Source organism: Carcharodon carcharias, chromosome 17 (assembly GCF_017639515.1).
Source record: "Carcharodon carcharias isolate sCarCar2 chromosome 17, sCarCar2.pri, whole genome shotgun sequence".
NCBI lineage: Eukaryota > Metazoa > Chordata > Chondrichthyes > Lamniformes > Lamnidae > Carcharodon > Carcharodon carcharias.
Genome location: NC_054483.1, coordinates 114,306,145 through 114,320,700, shown reverse-complemented (window position 1 = coordinate 114,320,700; position 14,556 = coordinate 114,306,145). Strand labels below are relative to the sequence as shown.

At 44.8% G+C, this 14,556-nt stretch overlaps 1 protein-coding gene across 5 annotated transcripts in view; it reads right to left on the bottom strand.

Annotated features, from left to right (window-relative positions):
• lzts2a (leucine zipper, putative tumor suppressor 2a) overlaps window positions 1–14,556 on the bottom strand; it is a 184,822-nt gene that overhangs the window by 92,205 nt on the left and 78,061 nt on the right. Inside the window, exon 1 of one of the 5 annotated variants that reach the window (XM_041209382.1) lies at window positions 4,958–5,047. The exons of the other annotated variants lie outside the window; for them this stretch is intronic. The gene's annotated coding sequence lies outside the window, so the exon portion shown is untranslated. Of the gene's footprint in view, window positions 1–4,957; window positions 5,048–14,556 lie in introns of those variants that run through there. 5 annotated transcript variants of the gene reach the window in all.

Genomic DNA, 14,556 nt, shown 5'->3' with positions numbered 1-14,556 from the left:
CACACAGCGAATATTTCCCTCAGATGCGGTTCCCTTCACATATACCGCTAACAACGGAATAGTGGGAGCGCTATACCTGGAATTTATAGAGCACCCTTTAACCCAGTAAAACGTCCCCAAAGTGCTTCACAGGAGCACCACACAACAGTATCCGATAGCAAGCCATGCACGGACATTTTGGCACGAGTGATCTAGGTTTTAAGGAGGAGACAGAGAGGTGGAGAGATTTAGGGAGCTGAAGGCATAGTCGGCAATGAAGGCAATGATGAAAATCTGGGATGAATTGAGGAGATACTCCCCTCGAGTGAGGGTGATAGGTGAAGGACTTCCTCAAACTTTGGAACCAGTCAGGTAAGTTAAAAGCTGCCCCGGTCCACATTTAATACTAACTTTTATTTGGTTCACCTCTCCTATTTCACCGGCAGTGGGGCAAAGAGCATGAAGCTGTAAATCAGATTGCTCTGACCTTATTGTTTCCTAATGCTGTCATTTGATTTTACCACTGCCCCAAATTAAGATCGGTAAAATGGAGATATCAAACTGGATTTCAATGTTCTGTTTGCCCTTCTGCTCCATCACTATCGTCAGTGTGCGTCAGGTGGAGGGGGGTCTAAGAAACTATACCAAACCATCATCATCATCTGTAGATTAGCTGGGTTCCCAGGCAATGGGAGGCAGAGTGAGAAATGCCATTGGCTCAATTTGATCCCTATTGCTTTGCTGAGTCTGGTGATATGTCCAAATATTATAGACATTTGTTTTTAAGCATTTGGCAATCAGTGCAGAAAGACTGAGGGATGTAGGGAATGGGGCTGAGGTTATAGGCATCGGTCTAGATGGATAAAATAGTGACAGTTAGAGCTGACAGGTTCTGGCTTTCTCCATCAGCAGTGGGTCAGAATCCCGGAATTCCCAGCCTCGACACCGTAAGAGGGAGCGTGGTCACTACATGGACGCTGCAGTAACAAGGGCCTCTGCTCAACATCTTACCCAAATGACTGCCGTGGGTGAGATTTCAGTCTGCAGCATCGGCCTAGGTCACGTGCTTGACCCCAGACTCGGGGGTTCGACTCTGCAACCTTTCACCCCAGAAGATGAGAGTGAGGCAAGATGACATTTCGAGACCAGGCGGGCCGTGATTTGAAAACGGCCCATAGAGTGAGGAGGCCGAATGGGCTGGACGGTCTCACGTCCTTCCATTTCTGTCACATATCCGTGTTCAAGAAAATCCACCACCTCAGGGACAGCTAAGGACGGGAAATAACCGCAGTCCGGCCAGCAAAGCACAGATCCTGCGAATGAATAAACTGGATGTCTCTGTTCTGGGTGATGAGAAGATTGTTTGTTGCACATCGAAGATCGCCTGATACTGGTGGACTCTACGTCCAAGGGAGGAGAGAAAAAAAAAATGGAAAAAGGTCAAAAATAAATCATGAAACCCAGTCCAAATTTTGTCTTTGAATGCACTGCTTAGCCTGTGGGGAGAGAGCGAGGACCAACTAACCCTGAACCAATTCAGAGAGAATGCACTCAAAGTGCATGGGAAAGTGAATCTTTTTAATCGTTGGACTCAAAGTGTAGAATCTCATCATCTTTTGTTGGCAAACGTTTTAAACTGCCTGGTCTGTCAGTAATTAAAGAGCGATAACAGCCTGGGAATACACGGTACTGTCTCTAGGTGGGACAGGACAGTGATGTAATTGGGGAGACAATGCTCCTCTGCCATCATCGATGGTATATTATGATCCAAATTTATTACAATAGGTGAGAAATTGAAGAAGCATTATAACTGCTGTCATTGCTGCAATGTTGGATGGGATAGCAGAGCTTTCAGAGCAACTAAGGAAGTGTGAAATAAAAGCAGAAAATGCTGGAAAAACTCAGCAGGTCTGGCAGCATCTGTGGAGAGAAAGACGGAGTTACTGTTTTGAGTCCGTACGGCTCTTCTTCAGCTCTGAAGAAGTGTCATATGGACTCAAGGCGTTAACTCCGTTTCTCTCTCCACAAAAGCTGCAGAGTTTTTCCAGCATTTTCTGTTTTTATTTCAGGTTTCCAGCATCTGCAGTATTTTGTTTTTAACTAAGTAAGTTTGCCTCCTACAGGAGCTCTGCCCTTTTGAATTGTTAAAACACAGGACGATCTGCCCCAGGACAGAAAACTTCATTAATCCCATGACAGAGTTGTCAGCCATGACTCAGCGGCTAGCACTCTCGCCTTGGAGTCAGGAAATTGTGGGTTCATGTCACACGTCCAAAACTCGAGCCCGCAATGCAGGATGACACTCCAGTGCAGCGCTGGGCTGTCCTTCGAATGAGACATTAAACCAAGTGAACTCAAGTGAACATTAAAGATTCCACATCACTGTTTCAAAGTACAGGGGAGTTCTCGCTTGTGTCCAGGCTAAAATTTATCCCTGAACTTACATTGTTAGAACAGATTGGTCATTATCTCGTTGCCTTTTGGGGGAGTTTGCTGTGTGCAAATCACCTACCACATTTCCTATATAATACAAGCAACTATACTTCAAAACTTCATTGGTTGTAACATGCATTCGGACATCCTGAGGTGGCAAATGACATTATATTTCCTTTAGGACTTTCTTGGTAGAACATGTCTTTCTTGGGAATGTTTCAGTTAGGTGGGAGGTGTTAAGAGTGGCCCATTTGGGGTGGCTCTTCTCCATAGTAGAGAAATGCCCTGCTTATGATCATTACCTCCACTGAAGGCGCAGTTAGATAGGCTCTCGATGGAAAATGTTGCTTACGGTAGTATTGATGTCCCACCACTAGATGCCATTAGCACCATCACTGAACTTTACAGTATTTTTTTTTAACTGTGGATCCCATATCCTCTACCACACTTACTCATTCTTCCATTATTTAGTGCAGTTTTTTTTGTATTTCAAACACTGATTTTTTTTAATTCATTCATGGGAGGTGGGCTTTGCAGGCTGGGCCAGCATTTATTGCCTATGCCTAGTTGCCCTTGAGAAAGCAGTGGTGAGCTGCCTTCTTGAACAGACCATGTGGTGTAGGTCTACTCACAGTGCTGTTAGGAAGGGAGTTCCAGGACTTTGAGGGGCTTCACTGACGTGGATAGATCGGGGAATATGAGATTGTTCTCCTTAAAGAAGATCGAGAGGAGATTTGATGTCCAAAATCATAAGGGATCTGAGAGAGAGAGAGAAACTGTTCCTATTGGTGGAAGTGTTGAGAACCAGAGAACACCAATCCAAGATGATTGACGAAAGAACCAAACGGCCACTGGGAGAAACTTTTTTTTAATGCAGCGAGTGGTTAAGATCTAGAATGCACTACCTGAGAATGTGGCGGGGTTTGATACAATCGGGGTTTCAAAAGGAAAATTGGATAAGACCCTGAAGGGAAAAGGAATTGCAGGGCTAAGAGGAAATGGTGGTGGATTGGGACTAGCTGAGTTCTTGAAAAGAGCTGACTCAGAGACAGCAGGGCCAAAGTACCTCCTTCTGTGCTGGAACCATTCTATGATTCTACGATAATATTAATAGACTATTCAAGAACGTTATGACATTTTCACTACCTGCTCGTGTAATTGGCACTTATTCAACTCATGTTACACTCTGTCTCTATCTTTATGCATTCCAACTATCTCAGATCCATTTTATTATAAGACACAGCAGAACGAGGTGCGCCAATAACCCAGAAAGGGCCGTGCACGACACGGTTTCACATAGCCACCATTTTGTGCTAACTACTCTCCATTTTGCTCAGTTGGTCCTCCATTTTGTTTGTTGAATTAGGTTTGTCTGCACCTAACTGTGATATATACAGGTGCAAAGTGTGCAAAAGACATGCAGTGTTACCGTACTAACTTTTCCCTCCACTTGGGACTCCTGAGGCCCATTTACAGACCCCAGTAAATTGGGTGCAGGCAGGAGCCTCAATGCTTATTAAGCTGCTAACATCCAAGCCATCATATGGATTCCTTCTTACAGAAAGGAATATTTCATCTCATTTAGCCAGCATGAAATCCCTCAGCATTTTCCCACTAACCCTGAGTATAAGATTGTCAAGAAACTGCACCAAACTGTAAAATACTTATTGTGCACAGAGACACACACACACACACACGCACAAAAAAATGCACAGCCTTCCAAATGTTAAACCCTTGGTGCAGTGGAATGGCCAGATCCTGAACTAATTATACTAACCAATGGATCAGGCTTTCCAAGGGGATCCCTTAACATGAGAGGGCAAGGTTGGGGTTCCCTCCAACCCCAGCACCCACACTCAGCTCAGCAAACAAAGCAAATAAAGTCAAGAGAGAGAGAGAGAGAGAGAGAGACACACACACACACACAGACACACACACACACACACACACACACACACACACACACACACAGAGAGACAGAGACGGACGACCGGACAAAGCACAGCTTCAACTCATTCACTCAGCCAGTCCCAGACTCGCTTTCTCATTGCTCTCCCTTCAGCTCAATAAATAGCAAACTGACGACAGCCCACCTTTTCTTATTGTTGCTGTTCGGATATAAAACGTGCTTTGACTAGCCCGCACAGGAGAGAGAAGACAAGAAGAGGGAGAGAGATAGAGAGAGAGAGAGAGACAGACAGAGACAGAGAGAAAATAAAAGGTGACTTCAAAACTAACACCAGAAACAACTGAAAAATAAATTCCAAGGTGGAACCTGCAGAGATCTAACCTACATTTCCCAAAACTGTTGCTTACAATTAGGTCGCTTCAGCAAGGTCATTCCATTCAAAACGTTTCAAAACTTATAACTCTTGATTTTTTTTATTCCCCCCCCCCCCACCTTAAAGCTTGTGAAGTGAGTTTTAAAAGTTGCCAGTCGCCCCATCTCTCACACACACACACACAAGGCTCCCACTGAACACACACACACACACTCACACTGAACAACTTGCAGAGGGGGAGGGGGGGGGGGTGGACTCCTTACCGTTCCCTGCTCCTTCCATGGTTTCTCTCAGCGCTTGAGCATCCACCGCACCAGCAGAACACAAAACCCACCCCCGACCGACCGCCCGACCGTCCGCCTTTAAACCAGCGCTGCAAAAATCTCGCTGGCAGCACAAGGTCTGTGATCTTCCCTGAGCCGCTCTCTCTCTCTCTCTCTCACACACACACACACACACACTCCTCGCAAAGCTGGGAGTGAATCCTCCTTCGCCAACCCAGGAGTCGCAGTTCCAAACGAGCTGTCAAAATTGCACTGTCCCCGCCTCTGAATGCTGTGTCCAGCCCACCTGCTCCCACCCCCTCTGCTCTCTCTCTTCAGTCCTGGCCCTGAGTGCACTTTAAAGGGACGGATAGCGAGCAGTTCTCTCTCTCTCTCTCTCAAAGCTGACATGTTCTCGTCCTCAAGCCTTTTAAGAATAAAAAAAAAACTACGTGGGGGAGGAGTTTAATTTAAAAGACTTTGTTAATTTTCTTTTCCCTCTTAACCCCTCTCATCCTGGTTAAGCCTCTCAAAGAGATTGCATTCCATTCCACAGCACTGGATGGTCAAACTTTTCTCTATCTCTCTCTCTCTCTCTCTCTGTGTTTGGGCTTCTCTTGTGCAGTTCTGCAGGGCAGTGACTTGAAGGGTATCACAGTGCTATTTCCACCCTGTGTGCATTTTGCAGCAGACTCCATTGGATTGTGAAAAGCAGTGATTGTTTTTTTTTCTCTCTCTCCCTCACCGAGGACAGTGATGTTGATATTTTAACACCATCCTGGCTGAAATCAAACAACTCACCCCGGGGCCCCCCGACCTATTTACATTTCACCCCCCCCCCCCAAAATGATTATACATCAGGTTAGTGGGCAGCACTCTCGCTTCAAGAGTGCTGCAAAGTCAGAGGTGCCGTGTTCTCCAGCTGAAATGGCAAACCAAGTCAAACCACACTCAGACGGGGTGTCAAAAGATTCCTTGGCACTATTTCGCATAAAAGCAAGAAAGTTATTTCTGATAATCCCGAGTGCCCGCTGAGGTGAAGTTCTTTGGCGGTGACACTGCCCATAGCACGTGTTAGCGATTAGTCACAGTCATACACAGCCATTCCTTTATCAAAATACTGGAACTCCCTACCCAACAGTGTTGTACGAGCACCTTCAGCTCAAGTAGACAGCAAAACATTGGGCAGGTTCACCACAGTCTTGACCACCCCCCCCCCCCTAATATTTTGTACAGCACTATGCTTTTGTGAGGGTGCAGGTTAAACTTCCTTCATGAACCTAAGATCGCTCCCACCCAGAATAACATGGAAACACCATCGCGTCCAAGTGCCACAACATCCTAACATGGACACACATCACTGTTCTTTCATCATTGTGAGAGGATCTTCACCACACAGAATACAATGGTTCAATAAGGCCCTTGTCAAGGGCAACCAGGGGCAGACAATAAATGTTTCCCTTGTCAGCAATGCACGGATCCCAATATTTTTTTTTCAATGCATGTGTGTTTTTGTGTGTATAATGTTTATACAGTAGACAATCTCTTAGAGCTTTGCAAGTTAAGGCCAAGTAGAGTCTTTAAGCAAAGCTCGAGAGATAATTAGATGAGAAGGTGTAGGCATAAATACAAGCTCCATTTCAAAGCTGCACCTCCTTGTTTTAGATTTCAACAATACCTTGATTTAATATTCTTAATTATGCTTAAATCGCCAAAGCCTTTTCCAATTTCGGAAGCAGCTAAGTAGAGTTTGTTGGGGAATAGAAGTTTCTCTTTGGGACGGTATGAGAAAGTGGGAGCCGCAAGAATGAGACACTACCGCATCCCCAACTATTGGAGGGTGTAGGTACAGAGTGACTAGTTTACATAGGAAGATTCCATTATAAATGTGGACAGAGAAATATCTAATGACTAAAGATTGACAGGAAGTGCATGCAGACATAACATTTTTCATTATATTACCTCTGCAAAAGGTTCATGCCCGCTGAGTATCCATCATACTACAGTGCCAAAAATATTAAAAAGGAGAAGGCCACCTTATTTTCTGCAGGGTTCACTGAGCATGACCTCTCCCCAAGTGCTAGAGCTGCAACACACAAATAGCTGCTGTTCAGCGTAACCTTAATTCAACAACATCTTGCATTCATATAGTGCTTTTAATGCAGTAAACGCCCGAAGGTGCTTCACAGGAGCATAACTGAACAAAAATTGATACTGCACCAAAGGAGAAGACATTAGGACAGATGATGAAAGCTTGGTCGAAGAGGTAAGCTTTAAAGAGCATCTTATAAAGGAGGGAGAAGCAGAGAGATTTAGGGAGGAAATCCCAGAGCTCAGGGCTTAGGCGGCTGCAGGAAGTCAGGGATATACAAGAGACAATAGGAATGCAGAGAGCTCAGAGATTTTAGGACTGAAGGGGGCTATTGAGATAAGCAACTGCTTTCTAATTGATCTTGTGATGTTCCACTGTTAGGAATATCTTAGGACTGATCGCTGTCCGGCTTGGGCTAAGGTACAGCAGCACTCAAGGAGTTCAACCATTAAGGACCGAGTCATGGGCATTAGGACTCGATGTGCATCAGCATCACCACCGGCACACTGTGGCTCCAAAATGTACTGCAGCAATTCAACAAACTCCCCAACTGAGCAGGACAAGAGTACCAAAAAACTGGCTAATGTTTCAGGTGTAGGGCCCTTCTCTATTCTGATTGATATGCATCCCACATGTTTGTCTCCTCGAAATCATCCTGGATATGTTGAGTGAGAAAATGCATCTTTCTTTAAGTTGCCTAAATGACATTTTTCAACAGCAACAACTTACTTATATCGCACTGTTAACATAATAAATTTCAGTAAGATTTACAAGAATTCAGCATTTTCCAAGCTGCTTTGCATACATTGTACCAAACATAAAAGGTCTTGGCACAGGAATTGCTATTCAATGAGAAACTAAAAATCTCAACACAGCAAAAAAAGGGGTTTTATTTTGTTAATAATAGGGTGACGAATGAAGCTGACACAGAGTATATAATGTAGAGAGCATGAGTGAATTGAGTGCAATACCATCTGGAATCAAATGTGCTGAAATGAGTTAAGGTATGGCATGCTGGATCATAAAGAATACATGAGCGTACAATTCAGTGGGTATATCTATCCATTTGTGATTTTCTGCGCTGCATCTAATCCCTATTGAGATGGGAAGCAGGAAGGCCCATATTTCCTGATGACCTACACAGAATAGATTTTCCAATTATAATCTCAAAGTTGCTCTAGGTTTGCTGACCCAGCTGTGGAGAACTTGCCAGAGAGGAGGCAGAGTATTGTATACCCTTAAATTGTACGCCCTTAGAGGCTACTTACTTAAAGGGGAATGGGTCAATTTAAAGGGATGTAGCAACTTAAAAAGGTGCAACTCCTAATAGTCTTTGCAGGGACTGTTGATATTTTAATGCGCAAGCAAGTCTGTTCAGATAACAAAACCATTCCTGGCAGATCTCTAATGCCTGACACAAGAGGCAGGAAACTGGGACCATGGCTAAGCAACAGTGCTGGGCAGCACTGCAAACCCCTGTTCAATGTTTGATCAAGTGGAGAAGATTAGTGGAAAGGATTGCCCCACCTGGTTACGCTGCCCATAGTAGAGCATCACTTAGGAAGGAAAATGCCTCATCCGAGGCTGGAACAGTGCAGAGGGAGCCTTAGCTTTACAACTAACTTTGCTGGCAGTGTTTGGTGAAGACATTGGGCACCTGAACTCAAGAGGAAATGTCCGTTCATTCCTCACCTCCATGAGCGTACAAACTAAATCTTGGAATACCGAAGAGCCTGGTTGGGCTCAAAGACTTTGCCTCATCCTTAAATTCTCTCAACTGTTTTTATTTCTCTTCCCATTCTCTTTCCTGTCACACCAGCCCTGGCAAGTATATCTAACCACAAGAGTGAATAACGTTCGCAGTTTAAGAAACAAATACTTTTGCACAATTATAGGGAAAATATTTTTCAGCAGAAAGTTAAGTTGTTTTCTGATAATTCAGCTAGCTATAACTGCCCTATTGCCAAGGAACAGTCACACGACCTACAGCTTCCCTCTGACCTGTGCAAGTGGGGCCCCATTCCTATTTCAAAAGGCAGCAAATCTAGTGATACAGGATATCCAAAGTCACTCCTGTTCGATTTATTTCCTCTCTAACTTTGTTCCTTTCAAATTGCAGGTTGCCGTTAAGTAAGGTGCAGCGATTAATCCCATCAACACCACCACCCCCCCCCCCCACTTAATGACACAAGTTTCACGTAAATGTTTTAGCACCAACTTGTTCCCCAGCACTGTCCAACCCCAGCACTTTCACATGAAGGTTTAAGGCGTTTCAGCCTCCGAGATGTTGCGTGTCAGTCAGGCATCTGTAGAGCGGACTATTGTCGATCAAGAGTGCACGAAATGAAACAATAAAACTGCGAACGATGAGGATTGGAACTGCACTGTAGCCAAAGGGAAGCTCATTGCTCAGATAGCGTGCAAGCATTGGGTGAGAGGCCGAGTAGAAGGGACCTCAAAGTTACTGCTGGGAGGTGAGAGAAAAGAAAACAGCCACCGCGCAGAGAGACAAAAGGTCCTTACCCCCTGAGCTAAGCACCAAAATAGAGATTTGAATTGTACAGCGGATTTGAAGCTGAGTGCTGAATAATTTCTCAGCCACCCTGCCCCCAACCACCACCACAATTGTGCTCTCTCTCTAATGAGAGAAAAACTTAAGCAAATGGTTTCAAGTAACATTCTTCCCGACAGAGAGAAAAAAAAATCACAGATGCACACTGCATACATAATCCCTCCAAAAAAAAAAAAAAATAATTAGCAAATTGATGAGCTTTGCAGTGGAATCCAGCTGCTTAACACCAAAGCTTTGCAGCTGTGGATAGTCATAGCCCATCCAGCAGTGTCCAATGCACAAGGAGCAATTACAGCCTCCCTTTGAGAACATCAATTTTGTTGATCTCGAGAGCGAGTGGAAAGAGTGGGAGACAAATGCACAAATTGCATGGCAGTTAATCAAAACAACATTGCTTTTTTTTTCCTCCCCAGCACCCCCAACCCCCCCCCGCCCCCACAACCCACCAAAGAGAAAATGCTGTAAATCAATCGGCAGGTCAAGCAGCATCTGTGGAAAGTGAATCACAGCTAACGCAGGTCGATGACCTTCCTTCAGAACTTGAAGAAGTTTGGAATTTAAAGTTTGTAAACACCTTACCCCCTCCCCCCATTTTTCCCTTGCTGCTTATAAACCATTAAGTTTCTCATTTTGTCCACTTTAAGTTAAAAAGTGGCCCACCTGAAACATTAACTCTGTTTCTCTCTCCACACAACTTAGGATCTCTCAGGCCTTGGGTTGCATGAGTCAGGCCATGTTTTCTGATCCCCACCCCCCCCCCCGGGGGAGGTGGTGGTGGCGGCACAGTGTTATTGTCACTGGACTAGTATTCCAGAGACCTAGGGTAATGCTTTGAAGAGCTGGGTTCGAATCCCGCCACAGCAGATGGTGAAATTTGAACTCAATAAAAATCTGGAAATAAAAGTCTAACGATGACCATGAAACCATTGCTGATTGTTGTAAAAACCCATCTGGTTCACTAATGTCCTTTAGGGAAGGAAATCTGCTGTCCTTACTTGGTCTGGCCTACATGTGACTCCAGACCCACAGCAATGTGGTTGACTCTTAAAAATGCCCTCTGAAATGAGGGCAATTAGGGATGGGCACTAAATGCTGGCCTAACCTGTGACGCCCACATCCCATGAACGAATATATTTTAAAAAAACCTAGAGTTAAAATTGGACCAACAAGATCCAAGTTGATTTTTTTTATTTAGGTGGCCGCGGAGTCAGGGAGCATTGCTGGCCCTCTCTCAATAATCACGGGGGCAGGGGTGGTGGAGAACCTTCGACATCAACTATAACCAAGAGAGGGGGCCCGGTTCAAAGACTGATCCGAAGGACTGCAACCCAACAACGTGCACAATTGCAGTTTGGCGCATGGACTTAGATTAGATCCTTGACCTTGGACTGAGGTTTGAATCTGCAACATTTTGTCCCGGATGGTTGAGTCAAGCTGACTCTTCAAGTACAAGTGGGATGGAACACATAAGCGTGTAGATTATACATGGTGTATAGAAGGAAGCGGCTTAATGGTCTTGATACTTCATATTTTCTTTTGCAAATCTTGCATCTACTATATAGCACATTTCAGGTAGTACAACATCCAATGGCAAGAATTTAATCAAACAAAATTTGTTACCACAAGGAAATATTAGGGCAATTCATCAAAAGCTTGGTCAAGAGGTAACCTTTAGTGGAGAGACTTAAAGGAGGAGAGAGGTAAACATGGAGAGGTCTAGGGAGGGAATTTCTGAGCTTAGTGTCTAGGCTGCTGAATGCACAGTCACCAATAGCTGTGCAAGAAAAATCAAGGATGCTCAAAATGCCAGAATTGAAGGGATGCAGGTAATGGAGGATTGTCAGGTGATGCAACCTTTGTGGAACTCAGTTCCATGTAGGGCATCACAGGATAATGAAGAAGTGTGCGGCCGATGGCTGATTCAACCCCCTCATTAGACTGGGAGACTGCAATCATACAAATGGCACCCTGGCTGAGATCATGAACTCAACACAGATCCATAACCAAATCCAGGAGCTTTCGCGTCTCCATGGTTGAACATAATATAATCTTTAACCATCAGAAAGGGACAGGGGAAGACAAGCCTCCTGTGTCAAAGAATCTATAGTCCAGTAGAAAGAACATATAGGCACACAGAGCCTTCCCAGTCCCAGTATTTCACAGTCAATGAAGTGCAATGCCTGTTGCAACATGTAGAAATTCAGCAGTCAATTTGCACACAAGATCCCACAAGCAGCAATGGAATAATAACCAGGTAATCTGTTTTTTTTTCAATGCTATTGGTTGGGGGATAAACTTTGGCCAGGACACCTCTTCTATAAACAATGCATTGGCTCCATTTATCATGCCAGGCCAGCCAGAATCTCAGCTTAACATCTCAGGGCTGATTTTCAAATTGGGGCGGGGGGGGGGGGGTGGTTATCAGATGGACAGTGTGGTCACACCACCCACCCAATGTCCATGCCAACACAGCTGAGGCATTTTAAACGTCAGGCCTCATTTAAATATGCACAGCAAGCTGCAAGACTGAACTGCTCCTATATGACTGCACTTAAGATAGCTGCAGTTAAGTCTCTGGAGTGAGGCCTGAACCCACAACCTCCTGACCCAGAGGTGAGAATGCTACCAATTGAGCCAAGGCTGGCACATAATGGTACGTTCCGAAAGCGTGAATTTTCAGGTATGGGATTTTTTTACACTGCCTTGTAAAATCTTTAACATTTGCACTCAAAAGGATATAACCCAGAGCCAAAACCTTGCACTTAAACAGGGGTCCTGCCCTTTTATTATTCTGCTCATGAGAGGAAACAGACAAGTGAAGATTAAGAGACAGTAAAAGAATAACACCTCAGCCCCATGGAGCTTTTGATCTCTTTGTGGTCAGTGGAGTTCTTCAGTCCAATAAATAGTCTTTCATTGTCGAGAATCATGGAAGCTATCAACCCGAAACTCAGAACCTTCATTTCCTCCTGATTTTCCACATTGATCTCTGCTGCCTACAATTAATCTTCTTCCTGTCCAATCCCTTGTTACTTACTTGCTGACATATCCTTGATTCTATAGGGGGGGGTGGGGGGAGTGGTGGGGATGATAAAATCTGCAATAACAGAGCTGCTAGATCTGCTTATTATTATTCCCTTTCATATTAAAAAACCTCCTTGCTTCTAAAATCTCTACATCTTTTTTTTTTCAAAAGCCAATATCCGCCATGGATGGACTTTTTAATTTTGATTCATTTCCTTTCACTTAGTACCAAGAACTGGGAGAGTATGGAGGAGGAAAGTGATTTAGACATAAAAAGATGTTTATCCATCCCACAGAAACAGGTCATTAGGCCCAAACAGTCTATGCTCCACAAGTTTGTCCTCCCACCCTTCTTCATCTAACCCTCCCAATATATCCTTCCGTTCTTTTCTATGTTTATCCAGGTCCCCTTGAATGCATCAAATTAGAACTTTCAATAAAGGCAGGAAAATCAGGAGTTGTTTATTCAAGATGAGAACTTCTAAATTTTTGCTCCTCTCGGTTTAAATAGGTTTGGTAAGTCGATCGCACAGTCACGATTTAGAATCCCAATCCCATCTCTTGTGACGATTGCTTCCATTTAACAGCATTCATATCTCTGGATCAGGTTAGAGGATTAATTAAGCCTCTTCCCGGGCCTCGAACATATAATGTAGGTCGACCATCCAGTGCAGGACTGAGGAACTGCTGCACTGCCCCTGGATGAGAAGTTTAAAAACTCAGACCCGTCTGTTCAGATCGATGTCAAAGGTTGCTCGGCGCCATTTGAAGTAAGAGCAATGGAGCTCTCCCAGCGTGCTGGCCAACATACACCACCACCAAAAAAAAAGGGCAAATTAACTGGTCACTAACTGTTTGTGGAAAAATAGAAAAAGAAGAAAATAGAAAGAATTACTTAGCGATGTTTCTAGAAGTGTATACAGTATACAGCTTCACAGAAATACACAGAGCGACTTGGAAGTGCAGCCTAAGGAAAAGTAAAGGAAACAATGTGCATCGCATCAAAACACAATTGTGTTTTGAACAGAAGAAACAGAACTTAGTCCTTTAACTGCTTCAAATACAAAAGTCTCCTTACAATATTAAACGTGCAGAATTGTCTTTCTCAATTGAAAGAGCCCCTGCGTGGATGTCAGTGTTGTTGGGCTTTATCCACAAACCAGGCATAGTTGATTGTGAAAATAAGGGCATGCAACACATGCAGAAGGGAAGTGCTTACACTCAAAATGCTCCAAATAAAGGAGTTAGCAACACGTACCGGGCAATGCAGTTCCCTTTAAGTGATCAGCCCAGGAAATATTTTGACCTGAGCATCTGTATTGCCAGCAACCACACTGAGATTGAACTGAATAGCAATGATCACACCAAGTGGTGACTTCAATGGCATCAAGCCGGGCATCTGGGCACTTTTTTTTGGCAGCTTACCATCTCCTTTTCCTGCGGAACTCCTTTGACAACACCGCCTTCCACCAAATGAGAGAGACGGCGCCCCCCCCACCCCCATCTGCCCCCCCCCCACCCCACCTGCCCCCCCCCATCCCATCCCACCCCACCCCCCACCTCCCACCACACCCACCCCCACAACCGCCCCCCCACCCCCACCTGCCCCCCCCACCCCACCAACCCCACCCCCCCACCACACACCCCCCCCCCCCCCACCCCCAAAAACGGTTTACTGCCAAGGGACCTTGCGCACTCCCTGTCACGTGGGACACCCTCAGTCCCCATGGGAAGGGCTGTCCTTCAGCTGGTACCTCCCACAACAGTGAGGGAAACCACAAGAGGGAGCATGGGAATAGCTCCAGCACATTAGCATGGTGGAATTCCCATGGCCTGTCTCATCAGTCCCGCTTCACAAAGGCTGTGCAGAACTGAAAATTTTCAGAGAGAATTATTTCGGTTTACATTCTG